This window comes from Rhea americana, unplaced genomic scaffold (genome assembly GCF_003343005.1).
Source record: "Rhea americana isolate MKP2758 unplaced genomic scaffold, rheAme1 scaffold_211, whole genome shotgun sequence".
Lineage (NCBI taxonomy): Eukaryota > Metazoa > Chordata > Aves > Rheiformes > Rheidae > Rhea > Rhea americana.
The window spans coordinates 390,142-403,698 of record NW_028186269.1 but is presented as its reverse complement, the minus strand read 5'-3'; positions in this window follow the sequence as shown (position 1 = coordinate 403,698).

The following is a 13,557-nucleotide window of genomic DNA, read 5'->3' as shown; positions in this document are numbered from 1 at the left end:
AACAAAAAAAGTCATTCTAAGTTGACCTGAAACAATTTTTTTCCTACTTCGGCCAGCAAATGGAAAGATTAGTTATTTACACAGTGCTACTCCTAAATTCAAATGCTGTGCCATTTCCAGCAGGCCATCCTTCCTGCCTTAAATGAACTTTTCATCCTTATAGGTATGCTTATAACAGCTGATGAGAGAAATATTGAGYAATTGCATAGATCCCAGTCAAAATTTTAAAATTCCTTTAACTATTTGACCTTCCTTTCCTGGAARTGCATCCTGTGTAGAATCATAGAATCACAGAATCAGTAAGGCTGGACGGGACCTCTGGAGATCATCTAGTCCAACCCCCCTGCTTAGCAGGGTCACCTACAGCATGTCAGACAGGGTTGCATCCAGGCGGGCCTTGAAGATCTCCAGACAAGGAGACTCCACAACCTCTCTGGGCAACCTGGTCCAGTGCTCCGTCACTCTCCCAGGGAAGAAATTCCCCCTCACGGTCAGGAGGAACTTCCTGGGGTTCAGTTTCTGCCCATTGCCTCTTGTCCTGTCACACGGGACAACTGAAAAGAGTTTGTCCCCGTCCCCTTGACACCCTCCCTTCAGGTACTTGCAGACATTGGTAAGATCCCCCCTCAGTCTTCTCTTCTCTTCCCCAGGCTGAAGAGGCCCAGCTCTCACAGCCGTTCCTCATAGGGCAGATGCTCCAGCCCTCTGATCATCTTTGTAGCCCTACGCTGGACTCTCTCCATTAGCTCCATGTCTCTCTTGTCCTGGGGARCCCAGAACTGGACACAGKMCTCGAGATGAGGCCTCCCCAGGGCTGAGGAGAGGGGCAGGATCACCTCCCTCCACCTGCTGGCAACACTCTTCCCAATGAACCCCAGGATACCATTGGCCTTCTTGGCCACAAGGGCACATTGCTGGCTCATGGTCAATGTGTCATCCACCAGGACTCCCAGGTCCTTTTCTGCAGAGCTGCTCTCCAGCAGCAGCCTCCAGCTTGTGCTGATGCCTAGGGCTATTTTTCCTTAGGTGCAGCACTCTGCACTTGCCATTGCTGAACCTCATGAGGTTCCTCACCACCCAGCTCTCCAGCCTGTCCAGCTCTCTCTGAATGGCAGCACAGCCCTCAGGTGTGTCAGCCACTCCTCCCAGCTTGGTGTCATCAGCAAACTTGCTGAGGAGGCACTCTGTCCCCTCCTCCAGGTCAYTGATGAAGAMRTTGAACAGGATGGGACCCMGTCCTGAGCCCTGGGGRACACCACTAGCCACAGGCCTCCAGCTRGACTCCACRCCMCTGAWGACGACCCTCTGAGCTCTGCCTTTCAGCCAGTTCTYMATCCACCTCACTRTCCACTCGTCTAACCCAYACTTCCTGAGCTTCTCTAGGAGGATGTYATGGGAGACAGTGTCAAAAGCCTTSCTGAAGTCAAGGTACAGTGGATGTATAACTTKTTCATCATTCCAGTTAATAATGAGGTCTTTTTGATTGCAGCCATTTTTTGTTATTTTAAAAACAAAACATTTCCGTATTAATTTGTTCCACCTCTTGCTTTGTGGGATACAATTTACWGTGATGGATCTGGCCCTAACTGAATGCAGGTTAACTTACAGTAGGAAGGAGTGTTGGAGAAAATACACTGAATTGTCCCCAAAATAAACAAACCTTGCTTTTCAATTTTAGTTCTGCCAATGGCTCTTTGATAATGAATATATAGAATCAGTATGTTTGCTGACCATCCTACAGATGTCTAATTTTTGAGTCATGTCGAATGAATCACTTTTGCTCTAGCAGTGTTGGCTCAGGGAGAAGTAAATGCTATTTTTCAGATTCCTCTTCTAAAAAGATGTTACTTTGGAGAAGCTATTTATGAAACACTGAGTGCTAGACAGTTCTTTTTGTTCTTTTTAATTCCTTCCCCATTTTTCTACTAATAACACCTTTCCTGACATAAGCATGTGCAGCATAAACTTTGTGTCATGTGTTACAGGGTAGAAAAGTTAAAATGCTAAACACACTAATGCTCTTTGGGTAACACCTACAATCATAATGAAGTGTTTCCTGGCAKGCTGCACACTGTACCTTAAATCACTTTTATATTGAGCTCAGTAAGTGTTAAGTCTTTTCTCAGCTTCACCTCTCCATTAGTGGCTGAGGAAGGAAAGCTGGGCCATGGGTAGACATCCCTTTCCCATGGCCTGATGGCCACCACCATCGACTTCAGCAGTTTGAGGGCCTGATCTGAGCTAACCCAGCCGGTGCGGGCAGCTGTTGGACCAGCAAAGCCACAGGGCAGAAAATCTTCCAAATGTTGATAGTTAACTGAGAATTCAGTAATTCATGCAGAAACCTAGGAAAAATAACACACATTAGATACAATATGCATCCAAAATGCATTAGAAACACTGTAGAGATCTGAAATATACTTAAAGTCCCTCAGTTGGGAACATAATACTTTTTTCTTGATTATGTTCGAATTAAATGTTCAAATTACGTATTTTAATTCACTGTGATGGTCTGCGTTTTCAAACTTTTTAAATTTGCTGAGTGCTAAACAATACAATTTCCTAAACAGCCTTACCACCTGGAGGCCACAACTGCAATCCAAATCTGAAAATTACCATATTGGCAGAAAGTTGTTCAGAGAAAGACAAAAAGACCTAAACTTGTATTGCAAGGCAGTATGAAATGGGGTAGATAACATGCCATTTATCAACAATTAATGTTGATATCCATCATTTATATCCATCATTTTTTACACAATAACTTAGTATTGTGAGTACCATCCTCCTGCAACTCTTCGCAAATAATATCATTTTTACTGTCCCTAAGAATTCAGCATTGCTAGGAAAGGTTGTTCAGCTGCTGCGATTCTAGGAGCTACTTGTCTCTGCCTCCTCAGTCTCACATAACTGATTTAAAAAACTGGACTTCAGTATCAGGACTGTGCTGCCAAGCCACAGCAGACAAGTAAGAGCTAGAGGTTAGTCAGGCTCACAGCTTCTGTTGGGGATACAAGGCAAGGCTACAAGATCTCTCAAGAATATAGATGAAGGCAAATTCAGACTAGAGAAAAAATGTGAATGGTAGAGTATATAGGAAATAATAATTTTGTAATATGATTAAGTTAAAAAGAAAAAAAAAACAAGCCATGACTAGAGAGAAGTTATATATGACCTCAATGAAAATAGTTTATAGGCTGTAAATTAAGCAGGTGTATACAGAAACGTGGGCACATTTCCTTTGATTTACGTAGCTACCATGCATTTCGTATGCATATGAGCACAAGTCATGTGTAAGCAGTGGTGAAGTAAGCCAGAGCGTAGATTTCTATAACATCAGCCATTGCACCCATGAGTGCCCTTGCTCCACAGCTAATGTGAAGTAACTTACATTAACTGTGGCACCTAGGCTAGTCGCTTATGTATGTCAGCTGAAATAAAAATCAAACTCTACAGCTAAATAAAAGAGTGACACAAGGATTTGTAATACTTAGGTTAAATCAGTTTATAGTTCCTTAAGATGTTACGTGCTAGGGTAAAAGAGCATTTAGGATTAAGACTTTTCTTTTTTATAAAAAAAAAAAAGTCTTATTGACAAAAACATTCTATGGACTTATTTATGGAATAATCTCCCAGATTTGTACACCTCCTTGTAATCGTTTAATCTATAAAAATCAAACTAATAGGAGACTATTCTGTGGAGAAAAATCCTGCAATAACCAGGAGAAAGACTGGATGGTGTAGTATTTCTCTATTATTTGTGTCTGATGTGACTATGAGTGAAACACTGAATACTCTTCATTTGCTTAATTTAAAAATGTCTTTGCTTTTTTAAGGACTTATTCCAAAGTGAACCTTCCCATTCTACACATCTCTGATCTATGCTTGTCTAAATCAGCGATATTCTCAGGCAGCCTGGTACAGATACCTAAATATTATTTAGCTATTTATTACTGCTGTTGCTTCAGTTCCTTCTCTGAAATGGTTCAGATTTTTTTTTCCCTAAAAAATGATCTTTTATCACTTTATTCATTATCTACTCATAGTTCTTGTGTGAGATCTAGTGAGGACATGTATTTTTCTCAAAGTTTTCAAAAAGCTGCAGCTGAAGAACTCTGTGACAGGAGTCATTTTTGTTACCTTGACACTCTCTTCTTCAAGCTACATCTTTCCAAAGAAAAGCCTAAGACCGTGCTAACAAACCAGCATATCCTGACCCTTTAAGAATCACCTCTGATCTTGGAGGAGAGCTTCCATGTTTCATATGAGTACAACCTTCCTTCCTAATCTGTTTTGGATTTTTTTACAATCCCCATGTTAGCCAGGAAGTCTCTGAAGCTCAGCTCCTACCAAAACAGTTTTATACCTTATACCTTTGACAGAAACTGCTGGCATTTGCCTGCAGGAAGCTGACATGTGATTTAGGACGGGATAAAACATGTACATGTTTGTTACTTGAATTTTACAGCTCTGTAGGGAATGAAAATCTTTTTCACAAAGGATTTAAAACCTTGGCTCTGTTCCCCTCTTTAAAATTTCAAAAATTCTCTGAAGGGAAATTGCAAGATGAAGTTAATTTGGAGTCAATTGAAAGGTTTCAGTCTGACCAAACCAAAATCCTTTTAATTTTGACTTTCATATTTTTTTTTACATTACATTATTATATTGAACAGTATAAAATATGAGATGCTAGCCCTAGTGCTTTAAAGTATTCTTGAATATATGGCCCACATGTAACTGATACATTGATGTCTAGCTGTTTTTATGGAAAACCTAAAACAACAACTGTGGGAGATGTGAAACGAGCTATTCATCCTGACTGGTGTCCAGGAGTGATACTTAATAACATTAATATTTAAAATAGTTTATCAAAGAGCATGAGAAAAAGAAGAATAGGATAAAAGAGAATGATAACAGGAGGACAGTGATTATAAGAAAAATATTTGTTTGGAGTCAAGAACAAATTATATTTGATAAAAATAATACACTTACATTCTTTCTGAGTCAAGAAGAATCAAACCTTGAGGAGTAATGAAGCTCTGGTAGAGAGAAATGGATTCTCAGGAGCTGGATTATTTGGAATCACCAGATCTGGAATCACTGGTCTAACATGCAGTCATGCCTGAGTAGTGGAACATTTTGGTGTATCATTCAACTGAAACTTATTTTATTAGAAGGGTTTTACCACCACTTCATTACTACTATTTCCAAATGCATAAAGGTAATCAGGAACAGTTAACAAGGGCTGATCACACTTGAGCAGGCCAACTGTTTTTGATGAAGAAATAACTGGCTTTGCAAATAAGGCTGTAATACACTTTCATTTCAGTAAGGCTTTTGATACCATTCCACAAAGTATTCACATTTGTAGGCTGAGAAAGTCTGGTCTGGACTAACTGACTGCTAGATGGATTGAAAATTGGCCAGATTACCTCATTCAAAGGATAGGAATTAGTGGCTCAGCATCAAGTTAGCAGAGCTCTCCAGGAACTGATACTAGCACTAATATTGTTCAATATCTTGATCAATGAGCTGGGTGATGAAACAGAATCCATCCTTGGCAAATGTGTGGACAGTAACTGAAGGGAGAAAGTAGGGTATCATACACTGAACAGCAGAGCTTCAAGCCAGACATTTGAGGACTGGGCTAACAGAAACCTCAAGATGTTCAGCAAGGAGAAACTCAAAGATTTGCACCTGGAGTAGAGTAACCACAGGCAAGGAATCAACTGGGTGAATAGCAGCTGTGCTGAAAAAGACCTTGAGCATATAATGGATACCTAAGTAGACTATTAGGCAACAGGATGCGCTTAGCACAAACACAGGACACCGTATAGTGGGTTACATTAGGAGGAGTGTGGACAGGAGAGCGAGGGATGTTACTGTACCCCTCCATTCAGCAATTGTGAGGCCATGCCTGGAATATCACATCCTGTTTTGTTCCCTCAGCTCAGGAAGGATGTTGAGACACTCGAGAGAGTCCAGTGAAGGACTATCAAAACAGTTAGGGGCCTAGAGCACGATCTGTGAGAAGAGGTTAAGGGGCTGGTCTTGTTGAACCTGGTGAGGAGAAGGCTAAAGGGTGATTTAACAGCAGCCTACAACTATTTGAAGGGCAGTTATAAAGATTACAGTAGCAGATTATTTAACAGGGGGCAACATGAAAAAGATGCATCTTGGGAGGTTCACCTCACACTTCAGAAAAATYTTCCAAAGGTGGGTAGTACGACACTGGAACCCACACCCAGGTGGAAGCTCCATCTTTGGAGAGTTTCAGAACTTGATTTGATGTAGTCTCAGCTGGTCTAATCTACTTTTGGTCATACTCCTGCTTTAATCATGATATTGGACTAGCTGACCTCCAGAAATCCCTTTCAAACAGTTTCTATGATCCTATGATTTACTATCTCCTCTCCTCTCCTTCCCCCCTTTCCCAACCCCACCCTGTTCCTGTTCATCATAACTACAGACATCTTAGAAAGGTCAAATTAAAATTCAGAGAATCTCCTCTCTGACTATGAAGTCATACAAGAACTACTTTGGTGTACCGTTAAAATCAGCAAGAATCTTTGAACGTGTAATTTGAAAATAGTATGATTACACACGAGTGTGTAGTTAACTCAGCTGCCAAGCTCATTTGTCTTGCAAAAGCTGTATTACTTAAGGCAATATGCATCAGAGCATGGATTTCACTTGACTGCTATACCCTCTATCCTTTAAAGGAATAGCAATCAAAAATCTAAATCCTGCCTGCCTGCTTGCCTTCTGATACAGACTCAACAGAATAATGAGAAGGATTGAATGTGGGAATCCCACTGAATGTGGGATTCTATATCCTGGGCAAGTCCAGTATGCAAAAAAGAATAGGAACCACCATGACTAACTGGGAATGAATTCAACAAGCTAAAGTCCTTCCAGGAACAATCAGGCTTGTGAGAAAGGTAATAGAGTACACAGTTTGACCCACTGGCACATWTGGAATTTAGGTGCCAAAATCCTTACTATATCCCAATTTACACAGAATTTAAGCCAGCTATGATGGACTACTCTATCCTTTTCTCTGATTGCAGGTGCATCTAAATTCTCCATTAAAAAAAAAAAAGAAAAGAAAAAGAAAGAGAAGAATAAGATAGTGATAATCCTGCTGAGATAATACCCTAACATTCCAGTACAATTCAGTTCTATTGAAACTCCATTGACTGGACAACTTTGAATATTCAACCCCACAAACACAAATTGACATAACTTTGCATCTGGGACACAGGGAACAGTTTAGTGTTACTTTTTAAGATATATGTAAGATAAAACTTATATAGTGGGAAATACTACCTACATACAGATTCCCAAGTAGGCAGATAATAAATGATACAGTGAAACAGGAACCAGTGGAGAAGTTTGCTCAAACAGCGAATTGAAAGGTGTTAACATAGAAATTCTGAAAATGGGCAGTTCTGACCTCTGGAGAGCCTTTTTTCAGTCTGTGTGGCCCTTGGAATGTTTTCATCCAAAAGGAGTTCCCTTGGATGAGATCCTTGGAAAATATTTCCCTTTGATCTCTAGTGTATTACTCCTCTTTTGCAGCCAGCCAAAGTTTAAAACTAACTTGACTCCCCTTTGACTGATACAACTTCTGCAGTTAGATACAGAATTAATAGAGCAAGGATCAGAAAGACTCAGAGAAGCACTGCAAATAATCAAAATGCCACTTCTGTTGGTGTGCTGGACAGTGGGCAAGATGAAATTTGGGGAGATGTCTGGAAGAGGTTTTCAACCACAGCACCAAGTCTATAGAAAGATGTGGGCGAGGGAGAGAATCGTCAGCTGGCGCAGAATTCACAACCGCACAGAAGACAATGGAWCTAGATCAACTTATATCGCCTGAAAATCTGGGCCCTAGAGACTGAAATCATAACAATGGCCCTAAAAATAAGTTCCCACAAACTGGCCTACTCGTCAGCACTGTTTCTTGATTTAGGGAAGCTGGAGATCTGCTACTAATGCAAGTTCTCTGCCCTAAATCATTTAGTTTGGCAGCTCATAAAATATGGAAACTCTAACACTCAATATTCCCCACTCTCTCTTGATTACCGTTCAGGGACAGACTTTTTATATCAAACAGAAACTTAAAGATTGTGGCATGTTATCAAAACCATAACGAAATCTTGTGCAAGCACAGTAATCAGAGAGGGCTATTTGTCAAGACATACTGTAGAGAAAAACAAAATCCCACAGTAGAAACAGGAGTGCTTGCTCTGCCGAGAGATACTGTGAAAATGAAATGAGGCTCTTTTTTCCTCCTCTTTAATCAAAACTCACTATGAAAACAAAAATATTACCAAATAACTTCTGCTGATTAAAAAAAAAAAATGACTGGAAAGGAACAGTGCATAATTTACACAGAAACAACATTAAAAAGGGGATTGTTCGCATAGATATTTCTGAGTGTGTAATCAGAAATTTTGGACCTGGAGGGAGCTCATGTTACTGCCACTACTGGATTGAGGCTGGATTTGACTCTCTCTGTGAGACCGTCAAAATCTGGGAAGTTGCTCAGGGAATGTAGGTGCAGGCAGATCTGATATTACTTATGAGATCCCTGGTGAATGCATGCCTGTGTTTTGACCCCACCTGCTGTTGGAGGTTACCAGCCCCATCCACAAAATATCTATAGAGGTTTAAACTTGACTCATTGTTTAATGATGAGCATGCTACAGGGGGAGTTAGATGTTCTGGGATCTCCTCCTGGCTCTGCCATTGATTTGTGAGCCAGAGGCCTACTCAGTAAATCAGGAATAACATTATTAAGTTACTTAAATGGGCTGTCAGGATGTTAATTACCCAGCCCATTTGTGGTCAGTTTGCCCTTGTGAAAATTAAGCCACTTTGCTGTCTAAATGATGCTTAACTCTGGGTGCAAAGATCACACACTTCAGCTTAAACATCCCCAATCATGGCTCTACGTGCTTTCATAGTGCCATCATATTTTCAAATACCATCTAGAAGAGGAGGGCAATGTCAGGTCAGGATTAAGTTTCAACCAGAGATCTGTGCGGAAGATCTTAAAAGAAACTGTGCTTATCTAGTGTTATTGGTTGCACAGATGCATGAGCACTAAATTACTGAATGTGTATGTAAATACTGGTGTGTAAAGGGCAGAAAGGGTAGATGACTGCAGGGATACAAGAGGATACTTTATTTCTGATCATAACCACAATCTATTACTGAGGCACAGCAATGTAAGGTTAGTACCTGTCAACAAGACAGCTGGAGGTCTCTTTTTTGCTGATAAATGYTGAGTGCAGCTGTGCTTGGCACATGCTTGTGCTGTAAACAGGAGCCCTGGCTTTAAACATCATTCTGATTTTCCACTTCTGCTAATTGCTGCTTCCACTTCATTGGAGGTGGCGTCCAGGCCACATTCTGAAATCTTTTCAAAGCCAGAACAGCAACTTGCTTGCTAGAACTGCCTAACTTTTTAGTTACCTCTGTATCCACTGGAAGAATTATGAGTGCTTAATTTTAGTTACACAGAGATGCTCAGAAGTTGCTGTTCTTGGCAGATAACCACAAATAGGCTCCTATTCATGTTTTTCTTACCAATGYACAACTTGTGCAACAACTCACCTTCAAGCGAGGGAGTGAATATGATTGCCAGGGAATATGATGGTCTTATCTTGTGGCAGTTACCAGAACTGCAGGTTCATTATCTTTAAGGTAAAAATTCTGAGAAACCAGGGCTCCTATTTCCTGTATTTCAGGGCATTATGGAAAAACTAATATCTGGAGAAAGGCATACGCTGTTCTCCTAGGTAGCTGGTAGATCCTCCAGATATCCATCATAAGAAGAAAGCTATCTCATTTAGARTGAGATGCTTAATATTTTCTATTTTTGATAGGCTCATGCGTCAGGGTAATCCTATAGTTTCTCCAAATGTAAATGCATGTGTAGGAAAACTGAAATATTTACATGAAAGGAGAAATATGTTAGAGCAAAATCAAGAGACAAAGCATATAATAGAAAGTAGTGACAGCAGCTAAATGTTTAATTCAGTGCACTGTGTCCAGCAAGTCTATCATTAGAAATAGTCTTCAGCTTCACTTCCCTCTCTCAAAAGGTAAAGATTAATAGGTTGAAGGAAGGAACAGAATAAAAGGATAGGAAGACAAAATTTCCACTGCTTATGAGGATTCACCAGCTTGCTGTCTGCGGGTTATTGGGCTGCTGCACTATGGAATTTTTGAGGCAATGCATTTTGTTATGGGAGGTTAATCGGCGCCCCAGCTATTGCCAGAGCATTGTATCATTTCTCTGTTGAAAATCTACTTCTTTCTCCTCATAACGTTTTCCCAAAATATGTTTGCCAGACCCTTGTAATTCTCCATTCACCTCAAAACTCTTTATCTTTGCCTTCACAAAGCCACTCCACATCACTACACAGCCTTCAAAGTGAGACAGATAAGGTCGTCTTCCTTGCTCATTATACTAAATATGTACTCTTTCTCCTTTCCTTGAAATCTCTTCTTCATTTTTTTTAGCTTTTCACTACACTAAATGAAGACATATTTTCAACTCTGAAATCCCTTCACAACTCCAACAGCAGAAGAGCTTCTTTTTCATATCAGCTTCTTACTGGTTCCACTTTTCTGCCAACTATATAAGCCTTCTTTGCCATTTTATATTTCTCTGAAACTGCCTTCTATTTGTCTCCATCTATCACACTGGATATCTTACTGAAGAGCAATACTGTTTTAAATCAAAACTCTTAAGATGTTTCATCCACAATGACCAAATTAGATGCTAGATTGAAGAACTTTCTAAAAGCATGCGAGCTGTATATTTATAAAAACTCTAAGTCCAAGTTTTAATACTCTCTCCATCTATTGCAAGAATGTACCTAGATGGCTTTTGAAGGAAGCTGCAAATTCACTCTACCTGGGATCTGTATCAACTAAAAGTGAACCAGTTCCAGTTTCAGTGTGCAACTACACTCAGTGATGACGATTTGGAGCTGACTCCTTTTCAGCTAGCTTGAAGCACAGGCAGAGACACCTGGTAACATTTGTTTGCCCAAGGTATCTACAGCATAAATGTCAGCATCTAAGCCAGTTGCCTGGACTCTCTTTGTGGTTAGTGGAGAGACAGCTGCTTCTAGGGTGCAGTTTAGCTCATCCTAAAGTTGCTGCCTAAAATACGTCAAACTTATTTTGCTTAGTTAAGCAGTATGCATGCCTATTTGTCTCTATTAACTATAAAAGGAGCTTATGGTAACTTGACTCAGATGCAGATGTCTGCATTATCTGCCTGCAAATGAATACATAGATTCATAGTTTGGATTCAGTTCCAGCATGAATCTGTTTAGAGTTGCTTGCTTTCTTGATTGAATGCATAGGAGGCCTGCACAAGCCTACGTCCATCTCCTAGCCTTCAGATAGCATGTGGATATTGAACTCATATTGAACGTGGATAAGAATGTGTCTGATTTCAAGTAGTTACCCAGCTGGGTCTTCATTTATAARCTGTTTGGTCAGAGATGTTATCTGCTGATGGTGTACTAGATCAGCTAGGATTTTCTTCAACATGATAACTTTTTCAAATCTTAAATATAGCAAAGCAGAATAGTGTGGTGCTTGCTGCAGCTGCACTAGCAAAGCAGCAGTTCCCACCACCCTTGGTGGCATCTGTACATTCTGTAGCAGAATGGGGCACTATTCCTATGTGTAGTAACCGGACGCTATATCACCACTTGATTAGCAGGGTATGATACATATGACAATGACTCAATACTTACATATATTATAACTACAATTTCCAAACTCTTTAGTAACTCATCATAGAAACTATTTTAAAAGCGTACAGATTTATCTCTGAAAATAATCAGATTGTTTCCTCCAATGGTGTGCAATGAAATATTACACAAGTCTGTAAGCATTATTTCCCTTAAAATTTTCCTTCATAGTGTTTTATTGATCTCTTTCTTGTCATTGCACCACTATGAAACATCTGTGTTTTTCCTTCAGCTTACCATCAGTTCCCATTTGAAAAGTCTGTAAATTTTGTGCTCCTCTAAAATCTATAGATAATTGATTCCAGGAGTGTGTGTCCACAGCAAACTGTGTAGCTGCAGTTCCACCTCATTTAACAACATATACTTCTTTGTTAGGTAGAGATCAAAGAATATAATTTTATTAACTTTTATTTACTAGATTTAAAAAGAAAGGACTATTTTAAAAAGAGTAGGTCTAGTATTTTTCTTTTGGAATATAGAGTGCAAAGAGAGGTGAAACAAAACAGAAGTCGTAAGTATCCTGAAGTAGTTTCCAATCAACAGCCTTAATGTAGACAATATTCAAATTGTTTTTACTGTTACTACAGAAAAATGTCACTACCTAATGATGAGGAAAAAGAAGAATGCCTGATAAATGCAGAAGAATTAGTTACCATAACTGTTAGCTCAGAAAACAAAGAGAAAAGAGAAGATGCGTTCAATTCTATGTTTTGTTCCTCTCTCTCATGTTTTAAGGCATTTGAGCAGCATTATATAAATCTATTACTATCAGTACTACCGATTAGTATGTGTACATGTTTGCATGATTGAGTCCTGACTGTACCTCCTGAAAATGGTGATGTTTAAGTGCCATTCTACTGTGTCTAGAGTCCTTGGGGGTGAAATACCTAGGCAAATGTCAAGAGCATGTGACAAGATCTGGTAACTATTAAAAAAAAAAAAAATTAAAACAGGATGCCCTGGAAAGTAGCTGCCAGTAGCAGCAAGATCATATTTTGGAATGGAGAAATTCTCATCTTTTCTTTGGTGCTTTATTACTGCTGTTTCAGGTTTTGAAGGTGTGAGTATCTGTTTCTACTTGAAGGTTTGGTGGGGATAGAAAGCAGAGTTCAGTTATCCTTCACTGTAAATTAAGTGGTTTTGGAATGTGTAATCAACTAAAAAATTTGACAGTGATGAATACCATGGAACAGCTCAAATAGTTTTGGATACTTGACTCTGCTGATGGACAGAAGTTGTTTATTAATCTGTGTGACAAAACAGCACAGGCTCTGATTCTTATTTATTTTATAACGTCATTTATTTTATAAGGTCATTTTGGCTTCCTCAGGATGAGGTTCATGTTCAGAGTATGTAGAGTTAAAAAAAGGGACTAATTTTTGTACAACATGGCATTATAATTTGAGCAGATTATAGCTGCTTGCCTGAGGTTTTAAAATTAAAAAAAAAAAAAAAAAAAAAACAGCAAATAAATCCTGACAAAATGTAAATGTTTGGAAAACAAGTTGTTTCTTACAATTTTGTGTTGAAAATAGTGAACAGTATGAAGAGAGACCACAGTCTGAAGTGAAAATTTTGACATTTTACGTATTGAAATGATTTATTATTTTTCAAATATTTCACATATTCAGGATTTGAATGATTTTCAATTTTATCTAACCAAAATGTTCATAATGAAATGCAATTAATGTACAAGATTTTTGAAATTAAAAAACAAAATCTCTTTTGGCCTGGAAAAATTTCAAAGTAGTATGATTTCCTGARTTCTTTTCCA